We start from the raw sequence: 14,826 nt of genomic DNA, 5'->3' as shown, positions 1-14,826 counted from the left end.
GAGGGTGACGGTGCTGGCTGACTGTGTCTGACGTTTCCTTTCTGTTTTCAACCGCCTTTCCATAAACGATTACACACATTTTTATGCGCTCACCATTACACGATTAAATCCACCATGGAGTGTTTCAGTTCTTTTGGATCTCACGAGGCCATCGCAGCGACATACAGCGGTCGGTTCCGCAACCCACACACTAGCACACATAGAAACGACGAAGGGGAAATTATAGCGTTTTTCAGCACACATTTTCGCGGAAAGAAACATCTAGGTGTATGGGTGGAAGCCAGCCAGCAGGAGTTTAGCTGCTTACAAATCATTGCTCTTGAAGCATAAACATAACAAATTTGAGACTTTATTCCAATCGCGGAATCCCAATAAGACAGCAATCGAAGTGTGTATAGCAGATGTGAGACGATCAAATTCTTTTCATATATTGGAATATTCATTTTACCAGTTGCACGTGTTATAAAACGTAATAGAAGAGTGATAACAGCTAATTTTTTCACCTTCAAAATTTCAAACAATAGGAAACCCATTCTTACCCTACGGAGTGAGAATGTACTAGTTTAACCGCCAAAGCTTGCATTGGATAAAAAAAAATTTACTCCACTCCTGCAGGTGACTCGTTAAAAGGTTACTTTTTCTTTAACAAAAAATCGAAAAAATCTAGAGAAAATTTTCAATAGGACGTAAGTAACATTGAGAGCTGCTCTTTGTTTACTTTCTCTTTCGTTTATTACGACGTCATTACAACACTTTGCACTAATTTTCCAGTACATATCGAAAGCCGACGGTTTTTACTAGAATATTATGCAAAGAGTAGAGTAGTAAATGTTGAAATGGCCGAGTAATGAACAGATGAGAAAGACCCCAAAGAGAATCTCGCATTGTTACTTACGTCCTTTTGAAAATTTTCTCTAGAAATATTTTTGCTTTGCTTTTTCACAAATTTTCACGGAAATCCTAGGAAATAGATCGATACAGTGCTTCGAAGGGAAGACTTAGTGCTACCGTTCACGAATAATAATGATGATGATGATGTAGCGAACCCACAACCAGTTGGCTTCAGTTGCTTTTTAGGGGGGGGGGGGGGGGGGGGGTGCTAAGGATTTCAGCGTGAAAAAGAACACTTTTTTTGCGATTTTTTTAGAAGATTGGGTGGAGCGAATTAATCAAAACTTTTGTGGATTATAATTTATCATTTCAATAACAAGCGAAGAAGAAGCTTTTTGTAGAATATCTCTGGAAAAACACGACTTGCGCCGTTAACTGCTATTCAAAAACTACTTAACCAATTTATTTCAACCTTTGCATACACATTCTATGTTTAAAATACCTAACGTCTACGTTGAGTTTTCGAGACAATTTTTGATTAAGGGTTTTTTTACTTATAAAATGCGGAATTATTCCTGAAAAATATAAATTGTTATTTCAAATGAATGTAAAGCGCCCTTAAATGAACAATTATCTAAAAAAAATCAACGCAACGGGTTAGGTATTTTTTACATAGACTGCGTATGCAAAATATGAAATAAATCGGTTAAGTAGATATGTAATGGTAGTTAACACCGCAAATCATGTTTTCCCAGAGACGTTCTACAAAAAGCTTCGTCACCGAGCCGTTTGTCGATATGTTTGCATGAAAAAATTACAGAATGTTATTGAAATGATAGATTATAATGCACTAAATTTTGGTCAATTCGTTTCACCCAAAGTTCTAAAAAATCGCAAAAAAGTTTTTTTTTCGCGCTGAAGCCCTTATCCCCCCCCCCCCTAACAGCAGAGTCAAATGTTACTAAAAAAAACTGTATAGACTTATCCAGCTGCGTTGGTATTGTCTCGTTTTGACGATTGAGTTGGGGGGAAAACAAACCGCTTCTGGGCTTTAGAGGAGGGCAGTAGTATAAAAATGCGAGATCTCAGTGTGCGTATTTTAAACGTGAGATCTCTCAATGTCGCCAGATATGTACTATGTCGAACCTCTGGTATATATGCCAGATGAGATTTTTGTGTTCCTTGAAGTGCTGAAAAATCTTTGTTTAATCTTAAATTTCTAATACTAAGAACTGTTTGTTTCGTGTTCGGGTCAAGAGTTTCTCGAGTGGCTTCTCAAGAGCAAAATTTATGCCTTTACAAGTCACCTTTTCTGCCTATAACTGTTATGAGTAGTAAAAATATCCCTACATAGGGATCGAGTAACACTATTCTTGATTGAAGAGAGTATAACTAATTATTTATGATGTTAAGTTGCGTAGCTCTTTTTAGTATTTTTGCAAAAAGTACTCAGAGCGTACTTTAAGGGAACAGTTCATATTCCTCACTGTTAGTACGCGAGGCACATTAATAGATCATGTAGACTATCTTCGGAATAGGCGCTCTTCTCTTTCCCATGAAAAAGTTAAACTAATGATTCTCTGCTCGATTGTCACGCAGAGCCTTATTGCTGTACACAGATAAAAAAAATTCAAGTAAAATTATGCTAACTATAGTGCACATAAAGGGAACGCGACCAATAGTGTAAAATTATGCGTGCGATTAAACTTACATTGGCCACAGATCGTGCTATAAATAACTGACGTATGTGTTGGTGACCATACCGACACCAAAAAAAATCCGTGAAATAATACCACCAGAGACTTGAACACCGACAATCACTGACTCACCAAAGTCATCCCTTTTCTGAATGAGCTAAAGCGACACGTAATAACGTGACGGCAAAGTAGCGTATATAAGTTTCGCTTGATCGTGAACGGTCCAACCGCATAGGGCTGCGGCTCGTGCATGTATGTATATAACGCAGTTATGGCAAGATGGACCACACGGTCTTAGCCGTCACTTTGACAACACAAACAAAAAAAAATAACGCAGTTAGTTTTTGTCTCTGCTCAACGCCGTTTCGTATAAGATCGTGTAAAAATAAGATATTTTGGCTGAAAGTTGAATGAATAGCGTGCAAGTCTCGAGCAGAATAATGTAAATTTCCATAGGAACATACAGATTTGCATGATTTTCAGGGTTCATTTTATGTGCATGATATATAGCGTAAATTTATTCATGAAACATAATTACACGATATTTATTTATTTTTTTTTTTTGAGCTCCGGGCTTGCATATATGATCCTTCCTTGAGTACTATGGCTCTAAATATTGAAAAATATACTTCACCTTCCAGTCCCTTGCTAATTAAATGCCGTAACAACTGTTGACATAATTACACAAATAGTTTTTCTGCGATATTATGAAATACACTTAAGTTAATTTTCATATTTTTTTGCTGTGTAATGTTTCATTTACTTGTATGTTGCAATGCATGGCGCGATTTTAAAATAACTGAACAGGCAGACGAGTTTGAAGGGATACATACTGCGATTGTCATTCAATATTTTCGCTCCTTGGAGTAAAAGCACTTGAAATTACCAACCACGTGCATCAGTAGGTCCATATAAGATAAACTCGAAACGGTGACCACATCATCGATCTCAACTTTATGTCCGGTACGCGACAGTACACGCGGCAGTGGTTCATAAAAGACTTGTTCCAGTAACGTATTCTGCTTGCTTTAGACAGAGTACCACAATTACAATCTTTCGACCTCTGTCTTAATTTATTTGGGCAAACTTTCGGCTTTCGTTACGACTGTATATTTAAGATATTGTCCAAGCGAGCTATATGTGTATGATTTAAAACGAGATGTTAGAGTCTACGATGACGGATCTTGTTCCACGGCCATTCTACCATCAGCTACGGGATGTTCAGGAGAGTCATTTATGCAGGGCTAGAGCCCCGTGAGAAGTGAAAACTTAAACTTTACGAAGAGATTGCATTACTATCCTTTGACTTGTTTTCAATTTATTATATCTACTGCAATTTATGTCTCTACCTTCGTATACTTTAAGTTTTCACTTTGCAGCGGGATATCGACTGTCTAAAGCCTCCATATCTGAGTTTCTTTCGGATCAAAGATAATCTGCTAAGTATTCCAAATATTTTGGAAGAACTGACATGACATATTCAACGGTGGCAGATATCCTGAAAGTTTGTCCAGATAAGATCAGATAAGATTGTGATATTCTGTCTAAAGTAAGATAATGACACGGCCATTAGAAACAGGCTTGAAATACTACAGACTCATCTGTCCACCTGTCGGTTCTCACGGTAAAGAGGGACAAATCTGTCCTTACTAGGAGACATGTTGGTAGACTTGAGTGATTCGTAATTTTTCTGCTTAAGCTCGACTCCTGCCAACAGAAGACAAAAGATTAGTCTGTAGGATTTTAAGCCTGTTTCTAATGGCCTTGCCACATCTAGTTTTCCGATCTGTTTACTTCACATCCTTGCTCTCACTTGAGTACTACGGCTCAAATTTTCATATATTTCCCTACTTAGTAATCTCTAGCTAATTGAATGTCGTTAAAAAGTAAAAAAAAGTGTGACTACATAAGTCGAAATAAAATAAAAGAATGAAAATAAACAAATGATGTTAGTGGCGACAAGGCTCGTATGAAGGACTACCGCACCTATATGTCAGCTCACAAAGTTGAGATCGACGGTGGGGTCACCAATTCGAGTTTGTGCGTGGATTTACTTAAATACGGGGTTTGCTGTTTCTAGGTGCCTTTGCTTCATTGAGCGAATGTTTTGGAAAGGGAATCGTACTAGATGATAAAATTGTATGTCTTTTCAAACTCGTATCAAGTGACCTTTGGTGGCATACAGAAAAAAAGATATGCGTATTGTGGGGAGAGTGATCTTTTTAAATAACCGAAGAATCTATAACATTCCCTTAAATGATGCTCCAAGCACTCTTACAGAAAAACTAAAAAGAGTTACTCACCACGACAAATCATTATGCTCTCTTGGAAGAGTATCACTCTGACGATTTCCATGTGGGGATCAGTCAGTTCATATAGCAGCTGGTGTTGTAACCTGACTCAGTTTTACCTTAAGCAAAAACAACATTAGTTTTGCAACCCTTTGATGTTTACATTCTCTTCATTTTCAGTGTTCAGTTCACTTGGGAGTAGCAAAGTAGCTTGACTTATTTTATGATTTATTCTCACTTATTTTATAGTAGATCATAATTTCAACTCCTCCCCCCAAAGGCGGGCGTCCTTGGCAGAGGGCCAACCTGGTCAACCACACGATATGGGCCTTTTTTCAATGGAGAATGCAATTTACGCACTAACCCAGTACACGTACAATTAGTAGATGCCAAGCTACCACACGGAGTGTACTGGAGTGTCGGGCTCTCATGGTGACACAATGACTAGGTAATACCCTCCAGGAACTGCCTCTCGGTATTACTTCTGGGGGATGGCTGTACTTGATGTACTCACTTACCACTCTATTACACCCCTGCCGCTCCCCCTGGCATCCCATGTGGGACATTTTTCTTAGGCCCCACTTCTGACATGCCATGTGAGGCTTACTTGGGTGCTCACCGTTTTCATACCATGTGCGGCTTACTTTTGTGCTCATCCCTAACATACCGTGTGAGGCTGACTTGAATGCTTACCCTTCACTCCTCTGCCACGCCGCGAAGTATCGATAGCACAAGAAGAACACTGTTTTTTAGATAATGTAATTGTGCACGGACTGAACTAAAAAATATATCTCTTTTTACAATGTTATTAACGCACTTACTGCTAAAAAAGTCCAAAAATGACTAAAATACCTAAAATTTCAACTTTCAATCACCATAATAGTGTATATATTGGGAAGTAAGCCTTCCGAATTAGGAAGTATTTCAGTTTTTTTATTCAGGTGCACATACGGGCTGAATCTTGAACGGAGTTCGAGTTGACCGCGACGAGGTGCTGCGCGAGATTGTTTTGTAAATCCACTGTTTTTATTTATTTTGTTTATTTTGTTGAATGAATATGTTTTCAAAAATGCGCAATAGATCATTTGATTCTCTTGTTGTAGTCATGCTCAAAAAATCAAAAAACAGCCTTTTCATGAGACCCCCTTACGGAAGTAGCTGATTTAATCATCATTAAAAGAGAGTTCTCTAATAAAATTGTAACATCCTAGAGTCGACTGTTTGCTCACCCTTAAAAATTACTTCTATTTTTTCTCGTCCGCAATGATGAAGGAAAGTCTGCCATCTACGGCAATCAAAAAATCAATATAAAAAATAATTAATGTGTGTGTAAATTTTACGGAATTACAAATACAAATTTTGTGTATTTTGATTATAAACGGGTGAAATTCAATTAAGGTTTCGATTCAATATTTCAATGGTTAAAAGCCTCAATGTTCTTCCAAATCATGGAAATCGTCAAATATTACCAACTACATTATAGTCTCACTCTCTAAGGATTAGGACGTCACTCGCATTAGCACCAGTAAACAATCCGTTTATGTTTTCATTAAGCGCACTAAGCACTGTAAACATTATTTATGCTGCATTGACCTTTGGTGAGCCATGCGAAAAACATAATGAAATTTAGCCACGAGTCAAGCGGCAATAACATGCCAACCGGAACTTTGATGGTCGGTACATTCCACGAACGCGTCGATGGCGGATGGTTTTCGCGGTCCATTTTACGAGCAAACGGTCAGCCGCGAATCATATTAGCGAGTGTCGAGCGAAAGAAAAATGTTTATGAAACGCTATTGCATGCAGCCGACGCTGAGCGTTCATTCATTTGCTCATTCATATCATAGAGCGCCATTATCATCCGCAGACTGGAGCATAAACCGTTTGACTCGTTTTGCACACCGCCTAGGCCGCACCGATAAATCAGTATGCTATGCTGGTTAATCCAAACTGTCGATATTATACGGGTCGCGATTTAATTAGATCAATTGGGAGTGATTAAGGCCGTCAACAGATATTGAAATAATGATTTATGTTTGATGGCAGATAGAATCTGCCTTTTTTGGTGATACAGGCATGATGATGATGTGAGCTGTTAATTAATGTCTCCTAATTAATGTAGTTTGCATAACAACTAAAGACAGATAAACCGATGTATTCAGACTAAAAAACAGATGGTAATCCTGTAATACTTACTTATAGTCAACACCGTCTTTACACATGGCCATATCAGACTATGGACAGCGGCGTAGAGATTTTGGAAGCATTGTATTTAGGATACATCGGGGGACCCGGGGGGGGGGGTAATTCGGACCCCTCGATTTCTCAGAAAATATCAAGACTTTCTGACTATCGTACATATACATATGCATATTATAATGAAAAACCGTGATTGAAGCAACAAATTAAAGTGAAAAAATAAAAGGTAAGTGTTTTGGAAAGCTTGAGGCTCCTATTTTATGAATTGAATTTTTTTGGGTGAAAACAGAGATATTTTCGAGACTCTCGCCATGTGAGCGTACGGGGCTATTCGGGCCCCCTATTCCGTAAACCACCGTTCAGCGGCTTGCGGCTGTGCACACCATTGCACGTGCCACAGCAAAGAAAATACATGGGCCGCCAATCGACAGCTGTGACATACCAGATAAAGTTTTTGTAAAGCATTTTTTTGCTTCTTAAGGAGTGTCTCTTGTAACTAATTCATAGGTAAACATAATTCCATTGTATAAAAAATTAAAGAAAAATGACAGTTTGAATTGCCCCGTAGGGAGGTCCGAATTACCTAGGATGGAAAACGTAGCGGTTTGCAAATCGTCGCCTAGCGCTGCCATTGAATGGGGCAAATGAACCTTTTATAGCACCAAAATGTAGCTGTGGTTTCAAACTAACAATTAGGACTTTTGACCGGTAACTTTTTTCACACCTATCCACCTAAAAGGGCGATTTGCTTAAGTAGGTCTGAATAGCCCCGTGCTCCCCTATACATAAAATGATAAAACCGCCTACTCTTGTATCGTTGTTTTTGTATCAATCAAAATGTGCTAAACACAATCTGAACATAATTGTGCTGCTGAAATAAAATAATTTAAATATTTGAATGCACTTTACCGTGTTAAACTCAAAACAAACCTGAAACGCTAATCGGCGTGAGTTTTTTTTTCTATCTATCATACACGACTAACTTTGAAAAGAGTTGTAACCGCTCATACGTTGAAATGGTCAGGACTTCGTTGAATATTCCTTCAATGCAGCTAGCGGCCATCAAACATAAAGCTACGCGATGGGGTTTCACAAAACCACCATATGTTTTGGGAGGATGATTGAAAATCAGTCATCTTTTTGGACGAAAAGAAGTTTAATTTAGAAGAAAGTTTAATTTAATGCATCCGATGGCATTGGAGGTATGTTACTGATGTATTTCAGGGATATTAAATGAGGACCTACCTATGGCCTGCTATCAACCCTGATCTAAACCCAATAGAGATTATTTGCGGTATTTTGTTTCAGCGTGTTTTTGCAAAAAGACAACGATCCTATGCAGCACTTCTACCGAGTACCGAAAAGAGCAGTCCAAGAAACATTGGTATAAATTGAAGTTTCGGTCCTGAAATAATTGGTCAATTTAATGCCAGGACGTCCAGCAGACACAATTTAAGCTCGAGGCAGATGATGTTCTCAATGAGTTCTCAATTGAAATCTGATTTGTCCTAATGATGCTTAATTCGGTTTTGTACGGTATAATTTTGAGTTTGTAAATTGATTCAATTAAAAATATGGACCATAATAATTAAGTCAAGGTCCAAAGTATCACACAAAAATCGATTTCATCTTTGGGTTATAAAACTATTATTTTAAGATTTTTATGGTGTACGGTATACTTATGGGGAATCCCACGCTCGTCAAAGGTAATATTCAGTTCTTCCTCGAAATACGAAATTTCAATTACAAATTCAATTTTTAGTGAACTTATGCAAACAATCTTTTTATTTTTTTAATCGATTAATAGCTTATCAAATAACTTTAAGTTGTTTTACGACTGTTGTTGATTATTATAAGGATGTTACCGGCACATTTGGGTTGAGTCGTTCATTTTTCCGCATTGTCCCACTCTTGCTGCCACTTAGCCAACGAGTCCTCCCTTACCGGCCTTCTTGCGTTTTATGTATTCCTCCGCTGTTAGCATTCCACGTCGTTAGCCAGAGTGATGTAAATGGGAATCATGCCAGCAATTACGCATACCGCCTCCGATGATATCCTGTATGCACTTGTGACACGAACAGCCATTAGGCGAAACGTGCTTGTCAACTTCGTCCGGTTCCGCTTTTAGTTCAGCGCAACAGCGTGGACCGGTGCACCATACCTCAGTATTAAGGATGAGACACCCACCAGCAGAGATCTCGTGCTACATCGTGCGCCTCAGATGTTCGTCATGATTGTTGCCAATACTTTGGTTATCCTCGCAGCCTTCTCACATACGTAGTCGACACGGCTGTTGTAATTTTACTGATCGTCGATCATCACACCCAGGTGCCTCAGCGCACGCATCGATGGAATTGAGTATCCTTGGATGCTGATCACAACCGCTGGATTTGTTTTTTGTTTGCTGACCAGCACTACCTCCGTCTTGTGGTGCACCAGCTGCAACTTGACGTCAGCCTTCCAGGTTTCCACGATGCCTATTGTCTCTGCTGTAAACATCTCCAACTCCTCGAGGGTCTCGCCGGTTATTGTCAGTCATCTGCTAAGCCGACGATCTCAACTTCCCTGGGCAGTTCCAGTGTTAACACTGCGTTGTACACTATATTCCAAAGCGTTTTGCCGAGGGTGGCGCCCTGAGGTACTCTCGCTGTGACCCTAATCGACCTCACGTTCGTTTCGTAGACCAGTACTTGGTTCTGAAAGTAACTTTTCAGAATCTTATGCATATATTCCAGGTATTCTGCACAACGCTACGTCGATCATTAACACGGCGCAGTAGCGATTACACCTTCTCTTTTGCTTCGATGCTTTCTCATCGCGATGAGTGCACGGATGGCGTCCACCGTCGAGATTTTGAAACGTCGTTTGAGACTCGATTGTTACCAACATTTTCAGCGTCTGCATCAACGTCCGTTGTAGGCGGCCATGCGGTTCGGTCGTGCTTCGTGAAAAAACTCTCCACGATAATTTTCAAATTGTCAATACACATTTCAGCTGGCGTCAGTAGTGTTGCCCCAGGAGTTAGCGTCTATTTCTCTACACAGCCCCTTGTAGCAGGTTAATTTAAACATTATCAATGGCTTTAAAACATTCTCAATGGCGAACGGAGCCTGGGAAGAGTTGGGCGAACTCCCCAGTATGCTGCATTACGCAGCGGAACGTTCACTCTACACACCGATTTTTTTTTTCACCGATGATCCACTTAATTTTGCCGAATTTTTGTTGGCTGGGGGTTTTCTGAGACTCTCGGCTGATGGTAGTTCGGTGAAGTTTTGTTGAGTTTCGATTATCAAATTTCGATGTGTACAGATGAACCTGCCCAGAGGCCGTGTGGTATCCGGCCTAGAATTGAGCCACTGGAGTCCTGCTCCCATGTCGTAAGAGGCGACGGAAAGTAGGAGACCCTAAGTCAAGGTGTAGTTCCGTGCCGAGGACTTGTTGACTGGAGGGTCTAAAATAATGCAGTCGCGCACGGAGCATTTTGGGTTTTGCCCTTACTGTGTTATGCGAATCTCTGACACAGTGGACCATTATTTTCTTCGCAAATCGTGGGAATTAAATGATCATGTCCCATTTAAACCTGATATGGCTCGCTATATGCGTTAACATCCCAACTCGCTTGGTGTCCACTAGTTGTTGTGCAATTTGTGTTGGAGATGAAATGTACAGTTCTCTAATCAACAATGGTTAGAATAGCACAAATCAATCTCCAACATAAACGTACAGCAACTATGAATTTATCTCGACTCATGCAGGAAGGTAAAGCTTCCATAGCATTGGTTCAAGAACCGTATTTCCATAAAGGAAACTTCTATTTTGGAAAGTTACTTAACACTGCCTTCATTGCTTACAACAAGACAGGCATGACTAACCCACGTGAAATGCCTCGTGCTTGCATTCTTGCAAATAAGGCTATTGACGCGTGTCTCATATCGGAGCTCACAACTCGCGATATCTGTGTTGTCACAGTTACACTGACTGTCGGAAACGTAGACAAAATATATATATATATATATATATATATTGTTCAGCATATCTACCGCATAACGAATCATCTCCTTCTGATGATTTCAAAAGCGTTGTATCATATTGTAGCAGAAATGGGCTTCCGCTCATTATCGGCAGTGATGCGAATGCTCATCACATCATTTGGGGCAGCTCGGACATCAATCTGAGAGGCTCTGAACTGATGGAGTACATAAGTAGTACAAATCTCCATATTCTGAATGTGGGAAACCGACCAACTTTTGCGAGGTCTGGGAGGGAGGAGGTGTTAGACATAACACTTTGCTCTGATAGAATTTTGCATGAACTGTGAAATTGGCAGGTTCCAAATGAAACTGAACCGTCTCTATCCGATCATAAATATATATTTTTCGATCATTTTGATGTCACCTTCAATGTGGTGACATATCGTAATCCTAAATCTACAAACTGGGATCTCTTTTTGGAAAACTTGGCGACTAAATTTCATGGATATTTTCAAACAATTAGTCAACTAGACGACTTAGATGACGTCGTGGATACGACAAACTCATTCATATTAGCATCCTACGAAGAAGCTTGTCCACTTCGTACTGTTAAATCGACTAGGGGAACCCCTTGGTGGAGGGCTGAGCTTGAAAGAATGAAGAAAGTTATGAGAAGAGCTTGGAACCGGCGTTAGCGTGATGACTCCAGGGCTTTCAGGTCAGCTCGTAGTGCATATAAGAAATGTCTTAGATCTGCAGAACGGGCTGGCTGGCAAAGCCTATGCACTAATGTCTCTAGTCTGAACGAGCCTAGCAGATTAAATAAAATTCTCTCCAAATCGAATGATTTTCAGATGAACTCCTTAAAAATCAGAGATGGTGTTTATGTGACGGACGAAAAAGATGTTCTTAATTGTCTCTTCGACACACACTTTCCAGGTTGTATCGATCCGGAGTTGAACAATGTTCACAGATCTCATTCTGGTGATTCGGACTCGTGGGCGTTAGCACGCACATTGGTTTCCACTGAATCGGTCAAGTGGGCAGTTGACAGCTTTGCTCCATACAAATCACCCGGAAAAGATGAAATACTTCCCGTGCTACTGCAAAAGGGATTTGATATTCTTAAACATGTCTTGAAAAAGATTTTGCTTTCCAGTCTTGCTACCGGGTATATCCCGAAAGCATGGCGAGAAATAACTGTTAGATTTATTCCTAAAGGGGGACGCTCAAGCTATGAAGAAGCCAAGAGTTTTAGGCCTATCAGCTTAAGTTCTTTTCTTCTGAAAGCTTTGGAACGGATAATCGATCATCACATCAGGAACGTTAGTTTAGTTGAATATCCACTGCACAAAATGCAACATGCATATCAGTGTGGGAAATCCACGATCACTCTGCTTCACGATGTTGTTTACAACATTGAGAAAGCCTTCTCGCTCAAGCAATCTAGCTTGGGTGTATTCCTAGATACTGAGGGTGCTTTTGACAATGTGTCCTTCCAGTCTATTCTGGAAGCGACGCGCGGTCATGGGATACCTGCATGTATCTCAGGTTGGATAAACGCAATGCTTAGTAACCGCATACTTTGCTCGTCACTGCGACAGGCTGAGATACGGAAGTTGAGTATTTGCGGTTGTCCTCAGGGCGGCGTTCTGTCACCTTTGTTATGGAACTTAGTAGCTGACGGCTTGTTGAAGAAACTCAATGAGCTTGGATTTCCAACCTACGGGTTTGCTGACGATTACCAAATACTAATTACTGGATTTTGCATCGGAACAATCTTTGACTTAATGCAACAGGCATTAAGAGCCGTCGAACAGTGGTGTCGACAAGTTAAACTATCAGTTAACCCAAGCAAAACTTCAATGGTTCTTTTCACGAAGAAGCGAATAACAACCGGGGTTCGTCCCTTGCAGTTCTTTGATTCTGAGCTACTGTGTGCAGATCAAGTCAAATACGTTGGAGTCATATTGGATTCCAAACTGAATTGGTCTGCTCACATTGAGTTCAGAGTCAAGAAAGCGTGCATGGCTTTCGGGCAGTGCAGACGAACTTTTGGAAAGACCTGGGGTCTCAAACCTAAATACATCTATTGAATTTACACGACAATTGTACGTCCAATACTGTCATACGGATGCCTTGTGTGGTGGCAGAGGGGAGAGGTGGTGACAGTCCAGTCAAAGCTAAACCATCTGCAAAGAATGGCGCTCAAGGCGTTGACTGGTGCTTTCACCACGACTCCGACTGCTGCTCTTGAGACACTTTTAAATATCAAACCATTACACATACACTTAAAACAAGAAGCACTATCATGTGCATACAGACTGCAGGTTACTGGGCTTTGGAACAGTAATCATGTTGATCTTGCTACCAGTCATACACGATTGTGGTCACAAATGGTTACATGGGGTGAAGATATTCTTGCTCCCAGCGATATTACACTCACTTTTAGTTTTCCTTACAGGACATTCCATGTGAAGATTCCCTCTCGAGAGGAGTGGTTGTCTGGCTTTATGGAAAGACAACAACAAACACAAGTAGTCTGTTACACTGACGGTTCTCTGATGGAGGGACGTGCTGGTGCTGGTGTCTACTGTCGTGAAATGAGATTGGAACAATCTCACTCACTAGGTAGATACTGTACTGTATTCCAAGCAGAAATCTTTGCGATTATGTGCGGGGTGCAATCGGTCCTTCAACTGAGTTTGTCCGGCAGAGTTATAAACTTCTGCTCCGATAGTCAGGCTGCAATCAAGGCCCTTAGCTCAGACAAATCCCGGTCCAAGCTAGTGATCGCGTGCCGAACACAAATCGAAGAACTAAGCATTGTCGACACTATCTACCTTGTCTGGGTGCCCGGACATTGCGGTATTACTGGAAATGAATGGGCTGACGAATTGGCCAGGGCAGGTTCAGCAATTGACTTCGTTGGTCCTGAGCCCGCGCTGCCAATTTCGACAAGTTGGATACGGGAAAAAATACGGTCCTGGGCTTCGTCCGAGCACCGCAATTATTGGAGAAATCTACAAACGTGTCGCCAAACAAAGGCGTTTCTAGAACAACCTTGCCCAGTGGTTTCGAAAAATCTCTTACATTTTTCGAAGCTCCACTGCGGCATGCTGACCAGGGCTTTAACCGGCCACTGCAAACTCAATTATCACATGGCAACTATTCAGCGCGCTGAGTCTTTTTCATGTGATCTTTGTGAATCCGACTACGGAACCTCATATCATCTGATATGCAACTATCCAGCGGTAGCGCAATTGCGATTTCGAGTCTTCAGCCGTCCTTATATAGACGAAACCATGTTTGGTCGACTGAAACTCAGAGACATACTAAAGTTTCTAATCCAATGTGGTAAAGAGCTTTAGGCTTATTCGCAGGCAAGTTGAACCACTTGTGAGTTTAACTTACCTGTTGTTTATTTTTGTTTTGTGCTGTTATTTTTCCCACCCTTCCAATTCTACTTCCCCACACCTCCTTGTCCTTTCCTTCCGCTCAGGAAATGATGAAAACACACGGCAAGGCACAAATCCCCGACTATGTACGGGGAACGTGCCATTTGAGCCAATATATTCTGATTCCTGATTCCTGATAGCGTCTATTTCTCTACACAGCCCCTTGTAGCAGGTTAACTTACTACCCGAGCACTCATGGGTTCAAACACCACATAGCCCCTTGAAAAGATCTTAAATGTGGTCCGTGACAAAATTCACAACCATCAAGATACCATAAAATGGTCTCAATAACCCATAAATACACCAACATATGGTATTTTATATGGGATCAACCGAACCATGGTGATGGTATTTTCATAGTTTGGGGGTACTATGGACT

The 14,826-nt window shown here is 40.6% G+C and overlaps 1 protein-coding gene across 1 annotated transcript in view; it reads left to right on the top strand.

Annotated features, from left to right (window-relative positions):
* The first annotated feature begins 363 nt into the window (after window positions 1-363).
* Window positions 364-14,826, top strand: part of LOC131690220 (N-acetylgalactosamine kinase) — a 127,241-nt gene continuing 112,778 nt past the window's right edge. The window contains exon 1 of the mRNA XM_058975810.1: window positions 364-630. The gene's annotated coding sequence lies outside the window, so the exon portion shown is untranslated. The remainder of the gene's footprint in view (window positions 631-14,826) is intronic.

Source organism: Topomyia yanbarensis, chromosome 3 (assembly GCF_030247195.1).
Source record: "Topomyia yanbarensis strain Yona2022 chromosome 3, ASM3024719v1, whole genome shotgun sequence".
Lineage (NCBI taxonomy): Eukaryota > Metazoa > Arthropoda > Insecta > Diptera > Culicidae > Topomyia > Topomyia yanbarensis.
The sequence above is the reverse complement of the archived record's forward strand: the minus strand, read 5'-3'. Positions and strand labels throughout refer to the sequence as shown.